Consider the following 12,481-nt stretch of genomic DNA (forward strand, 5'->3'; position numbering starts at 1 on the left):
TTCTTATAATAATCTGGCGAGCCGCTCTGGGCCATACTGGTCCTTGAACTTCACGGATTGTACAATGGAAAATACTCCATCTTTTTCCAATACCTCAGCTAAGATGAATTTTGCCAGCTCCGATTGCAGCGCGACGATCTCCATGTCTAACAGCCTTTCGTGGTTATATTTCTTGCGCTGTCGTTCAAAAAAGATGATATTCAGTAAATCATTTTATTGAATGATTAACAGACATAAATGAAATGGGGATTATACACACCAACTTATCGGCTTCTTCCGATTTTTCGCCGATGTAGCGAAGCATTGCCCACATTACATAAAACCCGCATTCATTGTTTTTCGCTGGCTGTTTTAGGTACTTCTCATCCATTTCGACAACCTTGAATGGGACCTGCGTCCCACCGATATGTCTTCTTCGGACACTGAGCAGTATTAAAAGGAGAAACGTTAGAAAGTGATATGTGTGATTAGAAAATAATATGTTATTAGGTTCGCTTACTAATTCAGCACTGCCACCAGTGCATCCAGATGATGAAATAATTTTTTCTTTGAGTCCCACACCTTGATCAGATTTTTGGCAAGATTAACACAAATGAAGACGAAATGGTGGCTGCAATCACAGAATCCTAATTATCGAATAATCTTAACGAAAAAAGAAGCATAAAATTAAAAGCCGAGAACACATACCCGCAGTTGTAGGCTAGAAATATGTGGGTTTTGTTCTTCATCTTGAATTCATCGAAAACAACAATTAATCTCTATTTTAGGTCTTCCACGTCACATCCATGGAGGCCTAAACATGTCTTCTCATTGACTCGCAAGGGGTCCAAGAATTCTATGTTATCCCATTTGCTTTTTAGAATACAAAATTTTGCTATACACCTATATAAAATCATAGGAAGTGCTCAAAAGTTAATAATTTGTGTCTCGAGAGAGTAGTTAATTATAATATCGTGCATGTAGGGTACTTACATAGTCCACAGCGTCAACATTTGTGTATCGAGAGAGCGTTTCTAGTATAGCTAGAACAAGCACTCCCACTCGACATCGAACTTCTCTTTTTCAAGGTAATAAAAACATGTGGCGAACGGATAATAACCTCAAAACCAAAGTCTTCCATCTCTGTTGTTTGAGCCATGTAATATTCATGCAACTGGCGCATATATGTTGTCAAATTTTTATACTCGTGATCAGAAACCAAAAGATTGCCCCTTTCATACTTCATTGTCGGTGTTCATGTCCCTTGTACATCATAATAGATGTTCGCGGCCTCTTCTATGGTTAATTCAAGGTTGTCTTCAATGAACTTTTGTATCTTCCTTAAATCTTCATTGTGTATTTCATCGGCTCTTGTTGTAGCGTACTGATTCTGTGTTTGCCTTTCAAATTCAGACTTCAACAAAAACAGAGGCATTGAGGCACAGAGATTGAAGAAACTAATACAATCTTTCTTCGAGATGTGTGCTGTAAATTTTCCTTCCATCAAGTTTGTAATGTTGCCACTGAACAGCCTTTTTCTTTTTTGTTGGTTCACTTTGGGAGCATTAGCGACCGAATCGAAGGACCTTTTCTACGACTGCGAGGATGCATTTGACCTTGTTTTGGGCTGAGGTGGTGGAGGAGGAGGATGACGATGAGAATTTTGTTTTCCCGAGGCTGATGAAGATGGAGGAGGAGGAGGAGGAGGAGTCTTCTCTTTTCTCAGGGCTGATGAAGATGGAGTTGGACGAGGAGGAATAGGAGGAGACCTCTGTCTTCTCGAGGGTGATGGCAAGGGATGAGGAGGGGAGTTATCTCTGTTGGAAGATGGTGAGTGATCATTATGGGTGGGCGAAGACTCGCAGTCGTCCTCATCATTAGAGGATAATTAGTGGTCAAGCCTAATGAAGCACTTGCGCCAGGCCACTTGAGAGCCCTTGTTATGACCAAGTTTTAGCTTGTCTTCCGCTATGGGGTACTCAATGTGTATCTTGTTATACTTCTTATCAAGTGTTCTGTCAATGGTGACACAAGCGTACCCCTATGGAATTATGCACCCATTAATGGTCCCATCTCCCGTAGGCCAGGCCTGGCCGAGCGCCACCTTGTCCTTTGTCCATTCCTGATAGATGTACAACTTGACATTGATGGGTTCAGTGATGCCGTCCATCGGATGAGGCATATTCGCATCTTCTTCGTCGAGCGAGGTCGATCCATAGCTGCTGCGACCCCTAAATTATGGGCTAAAGGCAGTAGGAGTAGGGTTTTGTGGTACTCCTGACCCCTTGGACAACAAAATTTGCTAAACTCGTGCTTCAACAGTCACCTCAATCCATGTGTCCATTCTTTCTTTCATCTCTTTTAGTCACCTCAAATACTCTGCCTCCTGATTCGCTCTACCCCTCGAGCGGCTCCGGTAAGTGTTAGATTCTTAGAGGAATGCTAGTTTCCAAGGAACAACACTGGTTCCTCTAGTGTGACTAGGGTGCTCCTTGGTTTCGAGTGCTTGGGTGAGCACGTCTTTCTCCCTATCAGAAGTGTGAGTCCCTTGCCTCACCTCCTCAGTTGCCTAGGAGATTCTCTAGATGAGTTCACTCATGGGTTGATTTGTGGAGCTAAAGCTCCCATCCTCTGCATGGCGTACATTCCTCCCCATACAATATATTATCGATCTTGGCGCTTAATCAGCGGTCTCAACCTGAACGCCTTTCTCAGCAAGGTGATCTATCTTTTCAACTTCTATTTCAAATTCTGGCATCTTTTGGGCGTAGCCACGAAAGCCAAGATGATGAGGATTCGTCGCTTTCTGTGAGTTCTCCTTATTCTTCCTGCTCAGTTCTAAGTACTTCTCGGATAACCTGTATTCCTTGAAATCCTGCCAGAAGTCCTTCTACTTGCTAAACTGTCCACCATCGAAATCTGGCTCCTTATTTTGGAGGATAAAATTCTTGTACAATGTCCCCTTGAAATTCCTGAAGCATGTCCCCAAGATTTCTTTTGTTTTTTCTTAACTAACTCCTTGTCATACTCCGTTGGTAAAGTGAAATACTCTAGGATCTTGATATCTCATATGTAATCCTTCTCACTTTCGAGAACCCTCCACGGGTCATCATCTTTACCAATCCACTTCATGTACCTAATCGGGATGAAGTCCCTAACAAGTAACCCGAGGATAGTCTTGTATTTGGTCAAAGCTATAGGCGGTGAGAGTGGATTCCCAAATTCATCGAACTCAGTAATGCGCTAGTATGCATTCCTACTAACAGGAATCTTTGACATGCCTCACTTGGATCTGGCCTTCCTACTACTCGAACCCTCTGGCTCCTCGGCTGGTGGAGGCTTCTGCTAGAGACACCAAGTAAGCTATGACCCTCTCAATTGATTAGTGTGTGTGGCTACATAGTCACATGATACCAAAGTTACCTAGCCATCTTGGTTATTTTGACCTAGATCGAGCAGGCCGAACGAGGTCCATGGTTGCTCGTTCTCACTGTCCTGATGACACCATCACCGTTTGTCGGATCATGTGGCTCTTCCATCCCAGCGATATCAGTCGCTTCTTGTTGTCGATCTGTTCTTCGATGATGGGGTAACAGGCGACGATGAGTCATGGCTATGACACAATCGTGGTTAGTTTTGGCTACGGACAACTACTAATATAATATGTTCATATATATATAATATGTTTAATGCAAAGTCTAATAATAAGTCCATATACAACAAAGTCAAATAATAGCATATGTTCACCTAGAACAAATTCATTGGTTGATTGACTACATACAACAAAGTCCACCTACTGTTCTACGAAACTAAGCCTATATCAACTTCCAAATAAGAAAAGCAATGACCATAGCCATAAATAAAAGCATGACATCTTTCAAAGACCAAGAAGCAATTCTCATAATCTTCACATCTCCGATGGGTGGCTTCTCTTTAATCTCCAGTGCCAGTGGATGGCCATGGTTTGCATTCATTAGACCATAGTAGGCCGATTGCCCATGGTTTGCAAGATAGGCCGGATGACTATAGTAGGCCCTTAAAGCTTCAGCTTCTGTGTTGTACTTTTTGTACAAATTACTAGGGTAGCGATTGACTTGAGCATAGCAATCTTTCTAGGTTTGATAAATCCCAGGCATGTGACCAACATGCACTACATACCATGCCATGGTTGCCTATACATTTAAGTAAATTAGGCATGTGGTAAGTGGTAATGGTAACTCACTGAACAAGAGTTATTATTCAAGTTATATGGCCAAACTAAATCTATTTACTATTCTTTATCCTTGACATTTCAAATGAAAATTTTGTAGGGCTGCAAAGTCTATTTTATTAAATCACATAATGCACATAAAATACTCACTTTGCAAACCACTATAATAGAAACGTATTAAAGACAAGGAACATCAAAATAAAATAGAAAGCTCCAAGCATAAACTGGTGAATAGATGCAGTTTTATAGAGCAACCAATGCACATATCACATCCAATAGTAACTGTGTGAATATGGGGAATGGTACAAGGAAGTTCTAGATATGAAAATTGTTTCCGTACATCAAAAAGGGAGTTCTAGATCTTAAAGTAAAAGCACCTCAAAGTAATAAGGAAATAATCTCTACTAGTGACACTTAATTCAAATCTACACTACTCTTGTTCCTTGTTTATAAATTAGAACCATTGATTTTGCCTTAGTATTCACAAACTTCACATTAGGTTGGTTGCTAAAGCACAGGTTCTTCCATTAGACCAGATCCTCAACAAGCATGAGATAATTTAATGTGTGTTCAACATGAACAAATCCTCTAGATAAATTGAAACATATTTGAATAACTATAACCTCACTTGCGTCCCTATTTAGGTCTAAATTGTTATGTTGACAAAATAGCACATAGCCTCCTTTCAAAATTTACTTCTTTAGATTTCTAACAATAGGTAGGCAAACCCTTGTCCATAACCAGGAGTACACGAATAGCCAAGAAACATAATCGCATACTGTCACTTAATGTAGACATAAGTCAACTTTTTTCTTCTTAGAAGTGAATTGGTAAAAATGTGTTACACAAACGTTCCCCCAAAATAAGTATTACTGGATTCAAGTAAGCAGCAACACCTCTACTGATTCACAGCAACACCTCTACTGATTCAAGTAAGCAGCAACACCGTGGGATAGTTCATCAGACACATAGCGGGTAGTGAGCCATGCACTCACCATGGGGGTGGGAAAGCAGTTGTCTGTGCGCTCCTAAAGGCCTTGACGGTAGGAGTGCAGGCGTGGAGGAGGAGGGGCATGGCCGGTGTTGTGGACGAGGAACGGGGGCACAGACGGCGCGGTGCTCCGACGCGGGGTCGTGCTCCGACGATCCGGGGGGAGGGGTTGGTGTGGGGATGAAATGAATTTGGATAATTTCAACCCACGCCTCTTTTATAAGAGTAGCTTATCATTGCCGGTTCTGATTATAAACTAACAGTGATGGGGGTACATCACTGCCGGATCATTCCCCAAACTGGCAGTGATGTGGTGTAGCAGTTAGGTGTTAAGTAGGATAACTTTTTATTTTCTTTCAAAATCCTTCGACTGGCTCAACGGTTAAGACCCCTCAACCTAGCCCCCAAGACCTATGTTTGAGTCCCAGTCTTAGGCGGACCAAAATTTTTTGTTCAATTTTATAAATTATTTAATTACTTCGGGAAATAGCTCATCACTGTCGGTTCTCATTATAAACCAACAGTGATGGGGGTACATTACTGTCGGGTCATTCCCCAAACCGGCAGTGATGTGGTGCAACAGTTTTTTTTTTAAAAATATAGCAGTTAGGTGTTAAGTAGGATAACTTTTTATTTTCTTTCGAACTCCTCTGACTGGCTCAACGGTTAAGATCCCTCAACTTAGCCCCCGAGACCTGTGTTCAAGACCCAACGGCCCAAATTTTTTTGTTCAATTTAATAAATTATTAAATTACTTCGGGAAATAGCTCATCATTGTCGGTTCTAATTATAAACCAGCAGTGCTAGGGGTACATCACTACCGGGTCATTCCCCAAACCGACAGTGATGTGGTGTAGCAGTTTTTTTTAAATGCAGCAGTTAGGTGTTAAGTAGGATAGCTTTTCATTTTCTTTCGAACTCCTCTGACTGGCTCAACGGTTAAGACCCCTCAACTTAACCCTGAAACCCATGTTCGAGTCCTAGGTGGCCTAAATTTTTTTGTTCAAATTTATAAATTATTAAATTACTTCAAGAAATGACTCATCACTTTTGGTTGTAAGTATAAACCAATAGTGATGAAGAAATATCACTGTGGGGCCTAATTTTTTTGTTTAATTTTATAATTTATTAAGTGGTCTACAGGTCAAAAAGAAAAAATAAATAACCCTTGGCACACATCCTATACTAGCGTAGCGGTTGAGTCTCTGAACTCTACAGCCCAAGACCCGAGCTCAAACCCGAGGCCTGGCACAATTATTTTTAATTTTTTATATATCACTGTCGATTTTCAAAATAAACCGACAGTCCTAACCAGCATCACTGTCGGTTTCCTCTCATCAATGTCGGTTTTTTGAAACCAACAATGATGTTTATATATATTAAAAAATCCTTTTATATACTGAATAAATAGAAGCATATGTATTTCTATGTCAAAATGCCTAGAAATTTTTTGGCAAGCTTGTACATCCAAATTAAGACCTAACACCGGATCTGAGGTTTTTCTGATCATTTTTTTATTTATTATATTTTTCTTTATGTCGAATGAGACAAAAGAGGGTGAATTTCATCTTGGACCCAATAGATTTTGTCATTCACCTCCACAAAATTCTTATCCCCAGGGCACATTAGAGCATGTGTAAGAGTTTGGCACCATTGTGAATCTTTTCGTGGATAGACTCAGTTCAACCTATAATTAAACAGTGTCGTCGCGTGAAAATTCAATTAAACCTAAAAAAGTAGCAAACCATCTCTGGAAAATCCCAAACTTGATGTTTCCTTCACACGTGGCACGTGCAAGTCTAAGAAAAAAATTTGAGACGAATACGACACCGGAATGTCTATGAACCACAGAAACCTTGATAACCTATGTGTATAGTCATGATTCGACGAAAAGACACATGTACATCTGTGCAGCATGTATACTCCGCCTATGTTGAAATGGCTTAAATTTTTTTGGCAAGCATGTACACCCAAATTAAGACCCCACACAGGATCCGAGGGTTTTCTGATTATTTTTTATTTATTATATTTTTATCTGTGCCGAATGAGACAAAACACGATGAATTTCATCTTGGACCCAATAGATTTTTTCATCGATCTCCATAAAATTATTATTCCTAGGGAACATTAGAGCCTGTGTAAAAGTTTGGCACCATTTCAGATCTTTTCGTGGGTAGACTCAGTTCAACCTATAAGTAAACGGTGTTGTCGTATAGAAATTTAATTAAACCTCAAAAAGTAGCAAACCATCTCCAAAAAAACCCAAACTTGATGTTTCCTTCACACATGGCATATGCAAGCCTAAGAAAAAGTTTGAGACAAATACGACATCGGAATGCTTATGAACCATAGAAACCTTGATAACCTATGTGTATAGTCATGGTTCGATGAAAAGGCACATGTACCTCTGTTAAGCATGTATACTCCGTCTATGTCAAAATGGCTTGAAATTTTTTGGTAAGCATGTACACCTAAATTAAGACCCCACACAGGATCCGAGGTTTTTCTGATCATTTTTTTATTTATTATATTTTTTTCTATGTCGAATGAGACAAAACAGGGTGAATTTCATCTTAGACCCAATAGTTTTTTTTTCATTGACCTCCATAAAATTCTTATCCCTAGGGCACATTAGAGCCTGTGTAAAAGTTTGGCACAATTCCGGGTCTTTTCGTGGGTAGACTCAGTTCAACCTATAATTAAACAGTATCGTCGCACGGAAATTCAATTAAACCTCAGAAAGTAGCAAGCCATCTTCGGAAAATCCCAAACTTGGTGTTTCCTTCACACGTGACACGTGCAAGCCTAAAAAAAGTTTGAGACAAATACGACACCTGAATGCTTATGAACCACAGAAACTTTGATAACTTATGTGTATAGTCATGGTTCGATGAAAAGGCGCATGTACCTCTGTTAAGCATGTATATCCGCCTATGTCGAAATGGCTTGAAATTTTTTGGCAAGCATATACACCCAAATTAAGACCCCACATAGGATCTGAGGATTTTTTTATCATTTTTTATTTATTATATTTTTCTCTGTGCCAAATGAGACAAAACAGGATGAATTTCATCTTAGACCCAATAGATTTTTCTATCGACCTCAATAAAATTCTTATCCCTAGGGCACATTAGAGTCAATGTAAAAGTTTGGCACCATTCTAGATCTTTTCGTTGGTAGGCTCAGTTCAACCTATAATTAAACGGTGTCGTCGCGTGAAAATTCAATTAAACCTCAGAAAGTAGCAAACTATCTCCAAAAAATCCCAAACTTGGTGTTTCCTTCACACGTTGCACGTCCAAGCCTAAGAAAAAGTTTGAGACGAATACGACCCCGGAATGTATATTTCTAGTTGCCCAACAAATATTACATAAATTATATGTATGATAATAATTAAACACACAAAGCCGTACAAATTAAAATTAGAACCTGATTAAACTACGACCTTGAAAACAACCTAATAAACATTAATTACTATCGGAATCACTGCCGGGTTCGATCAGGCCACGCACACTAACATGCTTCTGTAGCTATATATGATAATTGATGTCACAGATTATATATCCACTTGTATTGATGAAGTCTAATGCTCGTATGAGTGCACTCTCTCGTGCCTCACAATACCGAAAGAATGGTCGGCCATAGATGTAACATACTGAATGACCACTGTCTCTGTTAGTAATCCTTATGCAGTACTGGTGTCCTTCTACAGTGAGTTGGCCGAGGTTACCATTGCAGAAGTCCCAATCATACCTGAGTTGTTCCGTAGCTTGGTCCAGAATGGCCCACAAGCCACATGCATCATAGGTAAGGTCCTAGACTGCAATCTGCATGCGGAGAAAAAGAAAAAAAAATAGAGAATGTTATTACAATAATAAAGAACAAATAACCATGACTTAAGTATAAGTGACCATTTTACCACATCCGCACGGTTGTAGCTCGCAAACCATTTGCTTTCTTGCGGGACGGGGATATCAACATCATTCAAAGCAAGTGCCTTGAAGTGCGAGAAATCAGACACATCATAGCAAACATATCGAAGTGGCTCTAAACAGATGCGCACGGCACTGAATTGGGCGCTTATCACATCCGGGCTCTGTCTTCCCGTCTTGTGGATATGGTTCCGATGATTTGCACCCCTCAAAGGGATGGAAAAACTGAGTTCACACGTTCATAGCCGACCACTTGCATTAGATACCGTGTTCTCGACGATGTCCGAGATAAAGAACCATCTAAGTGTTGTTCGTAGCCAATCTATTGGGGATATAGTCTGCGACATATATGTATGCAACAATGATATTAAACTAATTACACTTATTTGTTAGCATCAAAAAACAAAAGATGTTGGAAAATATTTCATACAATAGTTGAAACAGGAAACCGTGGAATGGCCACATTAGGAGCGAATGGCTCATCGCCAAGGTAAAAACCTAGTTCTTGTGGTGGGGGAGGTCCGTTGTTCATACCACCTGATCGATAAAATGCCAAAAAAATATGAACATAAAATATATGCACAAAAAATTCTTCCAAGTAAAATGTGGCAACATAATTAAATATAGATCGAATGCAAGGAATAAGAATATATATAAATATAGAATGCAAAGAAACATGAATATAAATATAGATCAAATGAATATAGACAGAATATTGGAGAAGACAACATATCAATACCATTGAAAAATGCAGGAGCCATGACCAATTCATGTAGAGAGAGAGTGGATTTCTTGAGAAGTGAGAGTGAAATGTGAGAAATGAGACAGTGAGAGTTCGTGGGTGGGTGGGATCGATGTATGTGGCCAGCAGTTTGTTTTATATAGGGGGGCATGGACATCACTGCCGGTTTTTAAGTAGAGCCAACAGTAAAAGTTAATATCACTATCGGTTTTTAAATAGAACCGACAGTGAAAGTTAATATCACTGCTGGTTTGTAAGTAGAACCGACAGTGAAGGTGCATTTATGTAAAGGATATATTTATTTAGATAGTACAGTGGGAAAGTTTTAACAACAATGATATATTTATTTAGATAGTAATGAAATACATAAAAATAACAAAAATATTAGAAATAAATTACATATACAATAACAAAGACCTTACACTAAAATTACATATATGATAATAAAGACCTATTTGTGTACAGGTCAATGTTACAATTAATGTGTATCAACACATTATAATGTAACCACCTCAGTAGCATTCTTCTAGCATCAACTAGGGGCAAACAGCAGCACCGAGGTGGTCTATGAGTTATACCGGTTAGAGATGACAAGGTGACATTGATGAATCCGCCTTGTCTGTACATGGCCTTTTTCCAGATGTGCACCATAGCGGATGGCTCTGTGAACCTCGTGGCATCTCCAATCTTTGGTATTGCTCTATCTTCAGTAGCATTCTTCTAGTACCTCTTGTGTGCACCATTTTGGTGGACTACGACGCATAACGATATCTATGGTTTGTTGTGAGAGGAAAACATTGTATCATGACAGATAAGGCCTGGCTAAAACCAACATGCATGAAGAGGCTAGCTCTTGGCTGAGGGCCATTTTATAGGGGTTTAGCATTCGTGGTACATTTTGTTTCTAAACTAAAGTTGTCGGGGTAGGTGAGAGCAGTTTTCTACTGTTGTGGTCAGTAGGAGCACTATTGGCATGTGAGGAGCATTTACACATTACTGTCAGTTTTAGTTTCAAAATCGATAGTGAATGGAGCCTTTTGTGTTGATTCGAGCAACCGACTATGATAGAACCTATCACTGTCGGTTTTAAAACCAAAACCGGCAGCGAAGGGCCCTGCCGCCATCGCAGCCTTTTAGTAAAAAAATATAAAAAATGACTATCGGTTTGGAGCCTGCCATTGTAGTGCTATCACTGCCGGTTTTAAAACCAAAACCGGCAGTGAAGGGCCCTGCCGCCATCGTAGCCTTTTTAGTAAAAAATATAAAAAATCACAGTCTCGTAGCCTTTTTATAAAAAAATTCCTGAGCCTAGAATTCGAACCCAGGTCTCAGGGTTCTTAGTTTGGAGCCTTAACCACTACACTAGAATAGGGATTACGTTAGAATTAGTTGTTCTTTTTCTTTTATCTCGTCGTAATACACTACTAAATAATAAATGCAAAATCAAAAAAGTTTGGCCCGCCTGGGATTCAAGCACGGGTCTCAGAGTACATAGTGCATGGCCTTAACCGCTGAGCTAGGATAGGGAGTTTAGTTAGTTTGCTTTTCTTTATTTATTTATTAATAGAAATAATGCAGTCAGTTTATATTCTAAAATAACACAAAAATTTATGTCTTGATTATTTAATTCTATGATAATTAATTAATGGTCTATAATTATCAAATAATAGTGTCTATGAACATCATCTTAATATTTGATTACATAGTCAATAATTAAATTATAGAGAAGCGCACAAAATATAAATTAGATATTCAGTGCGAATTACTGATACAACGTCTACATAATGATTACATAGTTAACAATAATCTAACTATCTTTAGGTGCATCAAAAATGAGGGCCTCATTGTGATCAAGCCGTACGTAAGCAGGTTTGTCACCCACTTGAAGGATAGGTAGGGGTACATTTGTCCCGAATGAAAGCATTTCCTGATAGCCCATGTAATCTTCTTCGTCCGTCACTCCATCGACACCGACAATCTTCCTTTTTCCTTCTAAGACTACTTTTAGCCTTCCTTTTGTCTTGTTGTCCCTTGCATAGAAGACTTGAATAACATCTCTTGCAAGGACAAAGGGGTCATCTCTGTATGTGGTCTTAGTGAGATCAACGGTAGTGAACCCTTCGCTGTCAGTGTTGATTTCCTCGAGCCAGACCCACTGGCAGTGAAAAAGAGCTGCCTTCAACGGACCATAGGCTAGCTCCCATATCTCCTCTATGAAACCATAGTATGTCGCCTGCATGTTGTTATTTTCGTCGTGAGCATCAAAATGAACACCACAATTTTGGTATGTGCTCTTTACATCTTGCTTTTTTGTGTAAAATATGAATCCATTGATCTCATACCCTTGGTACTTAAGATATGTACTCAAAGGTTCCTTAGCTAAGGCATCCAGTTGATTACCCAACTTTATTCCAAGCAAGCGACGTCGCAACCAGTTGACAAATTCCTCCTTATGTTTTTTATCCAGCTAAGCTTGTGACCTGCTCCGATACAGAGTTTGCAGCGATTGCTTGTGCTTGTCAATGTATGGCATCATACCCTCGGCTTGCTGGAGAACAATGAACTGTGTCTATCTAAAAGAAACAGAGTCGTCTACTGTAACAGATTTCTCCCTGATCGTTCCTTTG

The sequence above is a fragment of the Miscanthus floridulus genome, chromosome 5, assembly GCF_019320115.1.
Source record: "Miscanthus floridulus cultivar M001 chromosome 5, ASM1932011v1, whole genome shotgun sequence".
Taxonomy (NCBI): Eukaryota; Viridiplantae; Streptophyta; class Magnoliopsida; order Poales; family Poaceae; genus Miscanthus; species Miscanthus floridulus.